Here is a 13,189-nt window from a genome sequence, read left to right on the forward strand (position 1 = left end):
CCTCTCCTTCACTCTCTCTCTCTCCTTCGCATTCTCTCTCCCTCCCTCTCTCTCTCCCTCCCTCTGTCTCTCTCCCCTTCACTCTCTCTCTCTCCCTCAGTCTCTCCCTCCCCCTCTCTCTCCTTCGCACTCTCTCTCTCCCTCTCTCTCCTTCGCGCTCTCTCCCTCTCTCTCTCCTTCGCTCTCTCTCCCTCGCTCTCTCATCCCCTTTGCTCTCTCTCTCCTTCGCTTTCTCTCTCCTTCGCTCTCTCCTTTGCACTCTCTCTCTCCCTCGCTCTCTCTCCGTCTCTCTCTCCTTCACTCTCTCTCTCTCCCTCGCTCTCTCTCCGTCTCTCTCTCCTTCACTCTCTCTCTCTGTCTCTCTCTCTCTCCCCACTTCGCTCTCTCTCTCTTCCTCTCTCTCTCCTTCACTCTCTCTCTCTCTCTCCTTTGATCTCTCTCCTCCTCTCTCTCTCCTTTGCTGTCTCTCCCCCTCTCCTTCACTCTCTCTCTCTCCTTCGCATTCTCTCTCCCTCCCTCTCTCTCTCTTTCTCCCTCCCTCTGTCTCTCTCCCCTTCACTCTCTCTCTCTCCCTCAGTCTCTCCCTCCCCCTCTCTCTCCTTCGCACTCTCTCTCTCCCTCTCTCTCCTTCGCGCTCTCTCTCTCTGCTCTCTCTCTCCCTCTCCCACTCTCTCTCACCTTCGTTCTCTCTCTCTCTCTCTCTCCTTCGCTGTCACTCTCTCTCTCTCCCCTCTCTCTCCCACTCTCTCTCCTTTGCTCTCTCTTTCCCCTTCGCGCTCTCTCTCTACCCTTCGCTCTCTCTCCCTCTCTCTCCTTCGCTCTCTGTCCCTCTCTCTCTCCTTTGCACTCTCTCTCTCCTTCACTCTCTCCCTCTCTCTCTTTCGCTCTCTCTCCCTCCCTCTCTCTCTCTCCTTCACTCTCTCTCTCCTTCACTCTCTCTCACCCTCTCTCTCCTTCGCGCGCTCTCTCTCCCTCTCTCTCCCTCCTTTGCTCTCTCTCTTCTTCACTCTTTCTCTCTCTCCCCCACTCTCTCTCTCTCCCCCCTCCCTCTCTCTCTCCTTCGCGCTCTCTCTCTCCACTCTCCCACTCTCTCTCACCTTCGTTCTCTCTCTCTCTCTCTCTCCTTCGCTCACTCTCCCTCTCACTCTCCTTCGCTCTCTCTCCTTCGCATTCTCTCTCCTTCGCTCTCTCTCTCCCTCGTTCTCTCCCTTTCTCTCACTCTCTCCTTCACTGTCTCTCTCCCCCACTCTCTCTCTCTCTCCCTCTCCCCGTCTCTGCCCTTTGCAATCACACTCTCCCTCTCTCATTCGCTCTCTCTCTTCCTCTCGCTCCTTCGCTCACTCTCTCTTCCTCCCTCTCTCCTTCGCTCGCTCTCTCTTCCTCTCTCTCCTTCACTTTCTCTCACTCCCCCTCTCTCTCCTTCACTCTCTCTCACCTTCACTCTCTCTCTCCCACTCCTTCATTCTCTCTCTCTCCCTCTCCCTCTCCTTCGCTCTCTCTCCCTCTCTCTCTCTCTCTCTCCTTCGCTCTCCTTTCCAATCTCTCTCCTTCGCTCTCTCTCTCTGCTCTCTCTCCTTCGCGCTCTTCTTCCCTCTCTCTCTCTCCTTCGCGTTCTCTCTCTCCCCCTCTCTCTCCTTCGCACTCTCTCTCCCTCTCCTTCGCACTCACTCTCCACTCTCTTCCTCCACTCTCTCTCTCTTTCGCTTTCTCTCTCCGTTTTTTCTCTCTCTCCTTCGCACTCTCTCCCTCTCTCCTTTGCGCTCTCTCTCTCCACTCTCTCTCCTTTGCTCTCTCTCTCCCTTGCTCTCTCTCACCTTCACGCTCTCTCTCCTTCCCTCTCTCTCCTTCGCTCTCTCCCTTTCTCTCACTCTCTCCTTCGCTCTCACTCTCTCCTTCGCTCTCACTCTCTCCTTCGCTCTCACTCTCTCCCCCACTCTCTCTCTCTCCCTCTCTCTCCCCTTCGGAATCTCTCTCTCCCTGTCTCTCTCCTTCGCTCTCTCTCTCCCTGTCTCTCTCCTTCGCTCTCTCTCTCCTTGGCTCTCTCTCTCTCCCTCTCCTTCGTGCTCTCTCTCCCCGCTCTCTCTTCCTCTCTCTCTCCACTCTCTCTCCTTCGCTCTCACTCTCTCTCTTCCCCTCTCTCACTCTCCTTCACTCTCTTCCTCTCTCTCTCCTTCGCTCTCTTCCTCTCTCTCTCCTTCGCTCTCTCTCTCTCTCTCTCTCTCCTTCGATCTCTTCCTCTCTCTCTCCTTCGCTCTCTCTCTCTCTCTCTCTCTCCTTCGCTCTCTTCCTCTCTCTCTCCTTCGCTCTCTCTCTCTCTCTCTCTCCTTCACTCTCTTCCTCTCTCTCTCCTTTGCTCTCTCTCTCTCTCTCTCTCACTTCCTCTCTCTCTCCTTCATTCTCTCTCCCTCTCTTTCCTTCAGGCTCTCTCCACCTCGGTTTCTCTCTCCCTCCCACTCACTCTCTCTCTCTCTCTCTCTCCCTCTCCCACCTTCGCGCTCTCTCTCTCCCTCCCGCTCTCTCTCTCTCTCTCCTTCGCTCTCTCTCTCCCCTTCATTCTCTCTCTCTCCCGCTTTCTCACCTTCATTCTCTCTATCTCCTTCGCTCTCTCTCCCTCTCACTCTCCTTCGCTCTCTCATCCCCTTTGCTCTCTCTCTCCCTCTCTCTCCTTCGCTCTCTCTCTCTCCCTCCCTCTCTCTCTCCTTCGCTCTCTCTCCCTCTCTCTCTCTCCTTCACTCTCTCTCTCCCTCTCTCTCTCTCCTTCACTCTCTCTCTCCCTCTCTCTCTCCTTCGCTCTCTCTCTCCCTCTCTCTCTAACTCTCCCCTTCGCTCTCTCTCTTCCTCTCTCTCTTCTTCACTCTCTCTCCCTCTCTCTCTCATCCCCTTTGCTCTCGCTCTCCTTCACTTTCTCTCTCCTTCGCTCTCTCCTTTGCACTCTCTCTCTCTGTCTCTCTCTCCTTCACTCTCTCTCCCCCCTTCGCTCTCTCTCTCTCCCTCTCCCTCCCCTTCGATCTCTCTCTTCCTCTCTCTCTCCTCCTCTGTCTCTCCTTCGCTCTGTCTCTCCCCCTCTCCCTCCTTCGCTCTCTCTCTCCTTCGCCTTCTCTCTCCCTCGCCTTCTCTCTCCCTCCCTCTCTCTCTCCTTCGCTCTCTTTCTCCCTCCCTCTGTCTCTCTCTCCTTCACTCTCTCTCTCACTCTCTCCCTCCTTCGCTCTCGATCTCTCCCTCACTCTCACTCTCTCACCTTCGTTCTCTCTCTCTCCTTCACTCTCACTCTCGCTCTCTCACCTTCGTTCTCTCTCTCTCCTTCGCTCTCTCTCTCCCCTTCATTCTCTCCCTCTCCCTCTCTTGCTCTCTCACCTTCATTCTCTCTCTCCTTTGCTCTCTCTCTCCTTCGCGCTCTCCCACCTTCGCACTCTCTCTCTCTCCTTCGCTCTCCCTCTCTCCCCCTCTCCCCCTACCTCCCCTTCGCACCCTCTCTCTCTCCTTCGCTCTGTCTCTCCCTCTCTCTCTCCTTCACTCTCTCCAACTCTCTCCTTCGCTCTCTCTCCCTCTCTCTCTCCTTCGCTCTCTCATCCCCTCTGCTCTCTCTCTCCTTCGCTCTCTCCTTTGCACTCTCTCTCTCTCCCCCTCGCTCTCTCTTCCTCTCTCTCCTTCACTCTCTCTCTCTCCCTCCCCTTCGATCTCTGTCTTCCACTCTCTCCTCCTCTGTCTCTCCTTCGCTCTGTCTCTCCCCCTCTCCCTCCTTCGCTCTCTCTCTCCTTCGCCTTCTCTCTCCCTCCCTCTCTCTCTCCTTCACTCTCTTTCTCCCTCCCTCTGTCTCTCTCCCCTTCACTCTCTCTCTCCCCATCAGTTTCTCCCTCCCTCTCTCTCTCTTCTTCACTCTCTCTCTCTCCCTCACTCTCTCTCTCTCTCCCTCACTCTCTCTCTCTCCCACTCTCTCCCTCCTTCGCTCTCGATCTCTCCCTCTCTCTCGCTCTCTCACCTTCGTTCTCTCTCTCTCTCTCTCCTTCGCTCTCTCTCTCCCCTTCATTCTCTCCCTCTCCCTCACTTGCTCTCTCACCTTCATTCTCTCTCTCTCTCTCCTTCGCTCTCTCTCTCTCCCTCCTTCTCTCTCTCTCTCTCCCTCCTTCTCTCTCCTTCGCTCTCTCTCTCTCCCTCCTTCTCTCTCCCTCCTTCTCTCTCTCTCTCTCCCTCCTTCTCTCTCTCTCTCTCCCTCCTTCTCTCTCCTTCGCTCTCTCTCTCTCCCTCCTTCTCTCTCCTTCGCTCTCTCTCTCTCCCTCGCTCTCTCTCTCTCTCTCTCCCTCTCTCTCCCTCCTTCTCTCTCCTTCGCTCTCTCTCTCTCCCTCCTTCTCTCTCCCTCGCTCTCTCTCTCTCCCTCCTTCTCTCTCCCTCGCTCTCTCTCTCTCTCTCTCCCTCTCTCTCCCTCCTTCTCTCTCCCTCGCTCTCTCTCTCTCTCTCTCCCTCCTTCTCTCTCCTTCGCTCTCTCTCCTTCGCTCTCTCTCTCCCTCCTTCTCTCTCCTTCGCTCTCTCTCTCTCCCTCCTTCTCTCTCTCTCTCTCCCTCCTTCTCTCTCTCTCTCTCCCTCCTTCTCTCTCCTTCGCTCTCTCTCTCTCCCTCCTTCTCTCTCCTTCGCTCTCTCTCTCTCCCTCGCTCTCTCTCTCTCCCTCTCTCTCCTTCGCTCTCTCTCTCTCCCTCCTTCTCTCTCCTTCGCTCTCTCTCTCTCCCTCGCTCTCTCTCTCTCTCTCCCTCGCTCTCTCCTTCTCTCTCCTTCGCTCTCTCTCTCTCCCTCCTTCTCTCTCCTTCGCTCTCTCTCTCTCCCTCCTTCTCTCTCTCTCCCTCCTTCTCTCTCTCTCTCCCTCCTTCTCTCTCTCTCCCTCCTTCTCTCTCTCTCTCCCTCCTTCTCTCTCCTTCGCTCTCTCTCTCTCCCTCCTTCTCTCTCTCTCTCCCTCCTTCTCTCTCCTTCGCTCTCTCTCTCTCCCTCCTTCTCTCTCTCTCCCTCCTTCTCTCTCTCTCCCTCCTTCTCTCTCTCTCCCTCCTTCGCTCTCCTTCGCTCTCTCTCTCTCCCTCCTTCTCTCTCCTTCGCTCTCTCTCTCTCCCCCTCCCTCTCTCTCCTTCGCTCTCTCTCTCTCCCCCTCCCTCTCTCTCTCTCCCCCTCCCTCTCTCTCTCCCCCTCCCTCTCTCTCCTTCGCTCTCTCTCCCTCGCTCTCTTTCTCCCTCCCTCTCTCTCTCTCCTTTGCTCTCTCTCTTCTTCGCTCTTTCTCTCTCTCCCCCACTCTCTCTCTCTCTCCCCCTCCCCTCTCTCTCTCTCCTTCGCGCTCTCTCTCTCCGCTCTGTCTCCTTCGCTCTCTCTCTCCCTCTCCCACTCTCTCTCACCTTCGTTCTCTCTCTCTCCCTCTCTCTCTCTCCTTCGTTCTCTCTCTCTCCCTCGGTCTCCCTCTCTCTCTCTCTTTCCTTCGGTCTCCCTCTCTCTCTCTCTCTCTCTCTCTTTCCTTCGGTCTCCCTCTCTCTCCTTCGCTCTCTCTCCCTCTCGCTCTCCTTCGCTCTCGATCTCTCCCTCTCTCTCGCTCTCTCACCTTCGTTCTCTCTCTCTCTCTCTCTCTCTCCTTCGCTCTCTCTCTCCCCTTCATTCTCTCCCTCTCCCTCACTTGCTCCTCACTCTCCTTCACGCTCTTCCTCTCTCTCTCCCCCTCTCTCCCTCTCTCACTCTCCTTCACGCTCTTCCTCTCTCTCTCCCCCTCTCTCCCTCTCTCACTCTCCTTCACGCTCTTCCTCTCTCTCTCCCCCTCTCTCCCTCTCTCACTCTCCTTCACGCTCTTCCTCTCTCTCTCCCCCTCTCTCCCTCTCTCACTCTCCTTCACGCTCTTCCTCTCTCTCTCCCCCTCTCTCCCTCTCTCACTCTCCTTCACGCTCTTCCTCTCTCTCTCCTTCGCTCTCTCTCTCTCTCTCTCTCCTTCATTCTCTCTCCCTCTCTTTCCTTCAGTCTCTCTCCCCCTCGGTCTCTCTCTTTCTCTCTCTCTCTCCCCCTCTCCACTCTCTCCCACCTTCGCGCTCTCTCTCTCCCTCCCTCTCTTGCTCTCTCACCTTCATTCTCTCGCCTTCGCTCTCTCCCCTCTCACTCTCCTTCGCTCTCTCATCCCCTTTGCTCTCTCTCTCCTTCGCACTCTCTCTCTCCCTCACTCTCCCTCCTTCGCGCTCCCTCTCTCTGCTCTCTCTCCTTTGCTCTCTCTCCCCCTCCCTCCCCTTCGCACTCTCTCTCTCCTTCACTCTCTCTCTCTCTCGCCTTCGCTCTCTCTCTTCCTCTCTCTCTCCTTCGCTCTCTCTCTCTCCGTCTCTCTCTCTCTCCTTCACTCTCTCTCTCTCTCCCCTTCGATCTCTCTTCCTCTCTCTCTCTCCCCTTCGATCTCTCTGTTCCTCTCTCTCTCCTTCGCTCTCCATCTTCCTCTCTCTCTCTTCCGCTCTCCCTCTTCCTCTCTCTCTTCTGCTCTGTCTCTCCCCCTCTCTCTCCTTCCCTCGCTTTCTCCCACCCTCTCTCTCTCTCTCTCTCTCCCACTTTCTCCCTCCTTCGCTCTCGATCTCTCCCTCTCTCTCGCTCTCTCACCTTCGTTCTCTCTCTCTCCTTCGCTCTCTCTCTCTCCCCTTCATTCTCTCCCTCTTCCTCTCTTGCTCTCTCACCTGCATTCTCTCTCTCTCCCCCTCCCTCTCTCTCCTTCGCGCTCTCTCTCCCTCGCTCTCTCCTTTGCTCTCTCTCTTCTTCGCTCTTTCTCTCTCTCCCCCACTCTCTCTCTCTCTCCCCCTCCCTCTCTCTCGCCGCTCTCTCTCCTTCTCTCTCTCTCTCCCTCTCCCACTCTCTCTCACCTTCGTTCTCTCTCTCTCTCTCTCCCCCCTTCGGTCTCCCTCTCGCTCTCCTTCGCTCTCTCTCCCTCTCGCTCTCCTTCGCTCTCTCTCTTCCTCCTTTGCTCTCTCTCTCCTTCGCTTTCTCTCTCCTTCGTTCTCGCTCTCTCTCTCCTTCGCTTTCTCTCTCCTTCGTTCTCGCTCTCTCTCTGCTTCGCTTTCTCTCTCCTTCGTTCTCTCTCTCTCTCTCCTTCGCTTTCTCTCTCCTTCGTTCTCTCTCTCTCCTTCGTTCTCTCTCTCTCCTTCGCTCTCTCCCTCCCTCGCTCTCTCCCTTTCTCTCACTCTCTCCTTCACTGTCTCTCTCCCCCACTCTCTCTCTCTCCCTCTCCCCCGTCTCTGCCCTTTGCAGCTCTCTCTCCCTCTCTCATTCGCTCTCTCTCTCTCCCTCTCTCTCCTTCGATCTCTCTCTCTTCCACTCTCTCTCCTTCGCTCTCTTTCTCCTTCGCTCTCTTCCACTCTGTCTCCTTTGCTCTCTCTCTCTTCCTCTCTCTCTCCTTCACTCTCTCTCCTTCACTTTCTCCCTCTCCCCCTCTCTCTCCTTCACTCTCTCTCACCTTCGTTCTCTCTCTCTCTCTCTCTCTCTCTCCTTCGGTCTCTCTCCTTCGGTCTCCCTCTCTCTCCTTCGCTCTCTCTCTTCCTCCTTTGCTCTCTCTCTCCTTCGCTTTCTCTCTCCTTCGTTCTCTCTGTCTCTCCTTCGCTCTCTTTCTCCTTCGTGCTCTCTCACCACTCTCTCTCCTTCACTGTCTCTCTCTCCACTCTCTCTCTCTCCCCCCTCTCTCTCCCACTCTGTCTCCTTTGCTCTCTCTTTCCCCTTCGCGCTCTCTCTCTCCTTCGCTCTCTGTCCCTCTCTCTCTCCTTTGCTCTCTCCCTCTCCCTCTCTCTCCTTCGCGCTCTCTCTCTCCCTCTCTCTCTCTTTTTCGCTCTTTCTCTCTCTCCCCCACTCTCTCTCTCTCCCTCTCTCCTTACCCTCTCTCTCCTTCGCGCTGTCTCTCTCCGCTCTCTCTCCTTCGCTCTCTCTCTCCCTCTCCCACTCTCTCTCTCTTCCTCTCTCTCTCCTTCACTCTCTCTCTCCTTCACTTTCTCTCTCTCCCCCTCTCTCTCTCTCCCTCTCCCTCCTTCACTCTCTCTCTCTCCCTCTCCTTCATTCTCTCTCTCTCCCTCTCTCGCTCTCTCACATTCGTTCTCTCTCTCTCTCTCTCCTTCGCTCTCTCCTTTGCACTCTCTCTCTCCACTCTCTCTCCTTCACGCTCTTCTTCCCTCTCTCTCTCTCCGCTCTCTCTCCCTCTCTCTCTCCCTCGCTCTCTCTCCCCCCTCTCTCTTTCCTTCGCGCTCACTCTCCACTCTCTCTCTCCACTCTCGATCTCTTTCGCTTTCTCTCTCTCCTCTTCGCGATCTCTCTCTCCGCTCGCTCTCCTTCGCTGTCTCTCTCTGTCCCTCTCTCTCTCCTTTGCTCTCTCTCTCTCTCCCTTGCTCTCTCTCACCTTCACGCTCTCTCTCCTTCACTCTCTCTCCCTCTCTCTCTCCTTCGCTCTCTCCCTTTCTCTCACTCTCTCCCCCACACTCTCTCTCTCCCTCTCCCCCTCTCTCTCCCTGTCTCTCTCCTTCGCTCTCTCTCTCCTTCGCTTTCTCTCTCCTTCGTTCTCCCTCTCTCTCTCTCCTTCGCTCTCTCCCTTTCTCTCACTCTCTCCTTCACTGTCTCTCTCCCCCACTCTCTCTCTCTCCCTCTCCCCCTGTCTCTGCCCTTTGCAATCTCTCTCTCCCTCTCTCATTCGCTCTCTCTCTCTCTCCCTCTCTCTCCTTCGCTCTCTCTCTCCCTCCTTCACTCTCGCTCTCTTCCTCTCTCTCTTCCACTCTCTCTCCTTGGCTCTCTCTCTCTTCCACTCTCTCTCCTTGGCTCTCTCTTCCTCTCTCTCTCCTTCACTTTCTCTCTCTCCCCCTCTCTCTCCTTCACTCTCTCTCTCTCTCCCTCCCTCTCCTTCACTCTCTCTCTCCCTCCCTCTCCTTCATTCTCTCTCTCTCCCTCTCTCACATTCGTTCTCTCTCTCTCCTTCGCTCTCTCTCCCTCTCTCTCCTTCGTTCTCTCTCTCTCTCTCTCTCCTTTGCTCTCTCCTTTGCACTCTCTCTCCATTGCGCTCTTGTTCCCTCTCTCTCTCTCCTTCACTGTCTCTCTCCCCCACTCTCTCTCTCTCCCTCTCCCCCTGTCTCTGCCCTTTGCAATCTCTCTCTCCCTCTCTCATTCGCTCTCTCTCTCTCCCTCTCCCTCTCTCTCCTTCACTCTCTCTCTCCCTCCTTCACTCTCGCTCTCTTCCTCTCTCTCTTCCACTCTCTCTCCTTGGCTCTCTCTCTCTTCCTCTCTCTCTCCTTCACTTTCTCTCTCTCCCCCTCTCTTTCCTTCACTTTCTCTCTCTCCCCCTCTCTTTCCTTCACTCTCTCTCTCTCCCCCTCTCTTTCCTTCACTCTCTCTCTCTCCCCCTCTCTCTCCTTCACTCTCTCTCTCTCCCCCTCTCTCTCCTTCACTCTCTCTCTCTCCCCCCTCTCTCCTTCACTCTCTCTCTCTCACCCTCTCTCTCCTTCACTCTCTCTCTCTCCCTCCCTCTCCTTCACTCTCTCTCTCCCTCCCTCTCCTTCATTCTCTCTCTCTCCCTCTCCTTCATTCTCTCTCTCTCCCTCTCTCTCCTTCGTTCTCTCTCTCTCTCTCCTTTGCTCTCTCCTTTGCACTCTCTCTCCATTGCGCTCTTGTTCCCTCTCTCTCTCTCCTTCACGCTCTCTCTCCTTCGCACTCTCTCTCTGTCCCTCTCTCTCTCCCCCTCTCCTTCGCGCTCACTCTCCACTCTCTCTCTCTTTCGCTTTCTCTCTCCGTTTTCTCTCTCTCTCCTTCGCGATCTCTCTCTCCGCTCGCTGTCTCTCTCTGTCCCTCTCTCTCTCTCCTTTGCTCTCTCTCTCCCTTGTTCTCTCTCACCTTCACGCTGTCTCTCCTTTACTCTCTCTCTTCTTCGCTCTCTCCCTTTCTCTCACTCTCTCCTTCACTCTCACTCTCTCCCCCACTCTCTCTCTCTCCCTCTCCCCCTCTCTCTCCCCTTCGGAATCTCTCTCTCCCTGTCTCACTCCTTCGCTCTCTCTCTCCCTCCTTTGCTCTCTCTCTCTTCGCTTTCTCTCTCCTTCGTTTGCTCTCTCTCTCTCCTTCGCTCTCTCCCTTTCTCTCACTCTCTCCTTCACTCTCACTCTCTCCCCCACTCTCTCTCTCTCTCTCTCTCTCTCTCTCTCCCCCTCTCTCTCCCCTTCGGAATCTCTCTCTCCCTGTCTCTCTCCCCCTCACTCTCTCTCTCCTTGGCTCTCTCTCTCTCCCTCTCTCTCGCGCTCTCTCTCTCCTTCGCGCGCTCTCTCTCCGCTCTCTCTCCCTCTCCTTCGTGCTCTCTCTCTCCACTCTCTCTCTCCTTCGCTCTCACTCTCTCTCTTCCCCTCTCTCCCTCTCTCACTCTCCTTCGCTCTCTTCCTCTCTCTCCTTCACTCTCTCTCTCTCTCTCCTTCATTCTCTCTGCCTCTCTTTCCTTCAGGGTCTCTCCCCCTCGGTCTCTCTCTCCCTCCCACTCTCTCTCTCTCTCGTTTGCTCTCTCTCTCTCTCCCCCACTCTCTCCCACCTTTGCGCTCTCTCTCTCCCTCCCTCTCTTGCTTTCTCACCTTCATTCTCTCTCGCTCCTTCGCTCTCTCTCCGTCTCACTCTCCTTCGCTCTCTCATCCCCTTTGCTTTCTCTCTCCTTCGCTCTCTCCTTTGCACTCTCTCTCTCCCTCACTCTCTCTCCTTCGCGCTCCCTCTCTCCGCTCTCTCCTTCGCACTCTCTCTCTCCCTCTCCCCCCCTCCCCTTCGCACTGTCTCTCTCCTTCGCTCTCTCTCCCTCCCTCTCTCTCTCTCTCCTTCGCTCTCTTTCTCCCTCCCTCTGTCTCTCTCCCCTTCACTCTCTCTCTCCTTCGGTCTCTCCCTCCCTCTCTCTCTCTCCCTCACTCTCTCTCTCTCTCTCCTACTCTCTCCCTCCTTCATTCTCTCCCTCTCCCTCTCTTGCTCTCTCACCTTCATTCTCTCTCTCTCTCTCCTTCGCTCACTCTCTCTCCCTCTCTCTCTCTCTCCTTCGCTCACTCTCTCTCCCACCCTCTCTCTCTCTCTCCCCTTCACTCTCTCACTCCCCTTCACTCTCCTTCACTCTCTCTCTCTCCCACTCTCTCCCTCCTTCGCTCTCGATCTCTCCCTCTCTCTTGCTGTCTCACCTTCGTTCTCTCTCTCTCTCTCCTTTGCTCTCTCTCTCCCCTTCATTCTCTCCCTCTCCCCCTCTCTCTCTCCTTCGCTCTCTCTCTCCCCCACTCTCTTCTTCACTCTCTCTCTCCCCCACTCTCTCCTTCACTCTCTCTCTCCCCCACTCTCTCCTTCGCTCTCTCTCTCCCCCACTCTCTCCTTCGCTCTCTCTCTCCCCCACTCTCTCCTTCGCTCTCTCTCTCTCTCTCTCTCCTTCGCTCTCTCTCTCCCTCCCTCTGTCTCCTTCGTTCTCTTTCTCCCTCCCTCTCTCTCTCTCTCCCCTTCACTCTCTCTCTCCCCTTCACTCTCTCTCTCTCTCTCTCCTTTGCACTCTCTCTCTCCCTCGCTCTCTCTCCTTCGCGATCTCTCTCTCCATTCTCTCTACTTCGCTCTCTCTCTCCCCTTCGCTCTCTCTCCCTCTCTCTCTCCTTCGCTCTCTCTCTCCCCTTCGCTCTCTCTCCTTCGAGATCTCTCTCTCCCTCTCCTTCGCAATCTCTCTCCCTCTCTCTCTCCTTCGCAATCTCTCTCCCTCTCTCTCTCCTTCGCAATCTCTCTCCCTCTCTCTCTCCTTCACAATCTCTCTCCCTCCCTCTCTCTCCTTCGCTCTCTCCCTCTCTCCTTTGCACTTTCTCTCTCCCTCGCTCTCTCTTCTTCGTGATCTCTCTCTCCGTTCTCTCTACTTCACTCTCTCTCTCTCCTTTCTCTCTACTTCACTCTCTCTCTCTCCTTCGCTCTCTCTCTCTCTGGTCTCTCTCTTTCGCTCGCTCTCTCTCCCCCTCTTTCTCTCATTCACTCTCACTCTCTCTCTCTCCCCCTCTCTCCCTCTTTCTCTCCTTCACTCTCACTGTCTCTCTCTCCCCCGCTCTCTCTCTCTCCTTCACTCTCTCTCTCCCTCTCTCTCCTTCATTCTCTCTCTCCCCTTCATTCTCTCTCTCTTCCTCTCTCTCCTTCACTCTCTCTCTCCTTTGTTCTCTTTCTCTCTCCTTTGTTCTCTCTCTCTCCCTCTGTCTCCTTCATTCTCTCTCTCTCCCTCTCTCACCTTCGTTCTCTCTCCCTCTCTCTCCTTCGCTCTCACTCTCCGTCTCTCTCCCCTTCATTCTCTCTCTCTCCCTCTCTTGCTCTCTCACCTTCGTTCTCTCTCCCTCTCTCTCTTCTTCGTTCTCTCTCCCTCTCTCTCTTCGTTCTGTCTCCCTCTCCCTCTCTCTTCTTTGTCCTCTCTCGATCGCTCTCCCTCTCTCTCTCTTCGTTCTGTCTCCCTCTCCCTTCTTTGTCCTCTCTCGATCGCTCTCCCTCTCCCTTCTTTGTCCTCTCTCGATCGCTCTCCCTCTCCCTTCTTTGTCCTCTCTCGATCGCTCTCCCTCTCCCTTCTTTGTCCTCTCTCGATCGCTCTCCCTCTCCCTTCTTTGTCCTCTCTCGATCGCTCTCCCTCTCCCTTCTTTGTCCTCTCTCGATCGCTCTCCCTCTCCCTTCTTTGTCCTCTCTCGATCGCTCTCCCTCTCCCTTCTTTGTCCTCTCTCGATCGCTCTCCCTCTCCCTTCTTTGTCCTCTCTCGATCGCTCTCCCTCTCCCTTCTTTGTCCTCTCTCGATCGCTCTCCCTCTCCCTTCTTTGTCCTCTCTCGATCGCTCTCCCTCTCCCTTCTTTGTCCTCTCTCGATCGCTCTCCCTCTCCCTTCTTTGTCCTCTCTCGATCGCTCTCCCTCTCCCTTCTTTGTCCTCTCTCGATCGCTCTCCCTCTCTCTTCTTTGTCCTCTCTCGATCGCTCTCCCTCTCCCTCTCTCTTCTTCGCTCTCTCTCCCTCTCTCTATCGCTCTCCCTGTGTCTCTCTCTCTTCTTCACTCTTTCTCTCTCCTTCGCTCTCTCTCTCTTCTTCACTGTCTCTCTCCCCCCTCTCTCTCTCTTTGCTCTCTCCCCCCCCTCTTCACTCTCTCACCCTTCGTTCTCTCTCTCTATTCTTCACTCTCTCTCTCCCTTCTTCGCTCTGTCTCGCTCATCCTTCTTCACTCTCTCTCTCTCCCT

At 55.5% G+C, this 13,189-nt stretch overlaps 1 protein-coding gene across 1 annotated transcript in view; it reads right to left on the reverse strand.

Annotated features, from left to right (window-relative positions):
* Nucleotides 1-13,189, reverse strand: part of zbbx (zinc finger, B-box domain containing) — a 125,769-nt gene that overhangs the window by 112,392 nt on the left and 188 nt on the right. The gene's annotated exons all lie outside the window — the stretch shown is intronic.

Source organism: Stegostoma tigrinum, chromosome 14 (assembly GCF_030684315.1).
Source record: "Stegostoma tigrinum isolate sSteTig4 chromosome 14, sSteTig4.hap1, whole genome shotgun sequence".
Classification (NCBI taxonomy): Eukaryota; Metazoa; Chordata; class Chondrichthyes; order Orectolobiformes; family Stegostomatidae; genus Stegostoma; species Stegostoma tigrinum.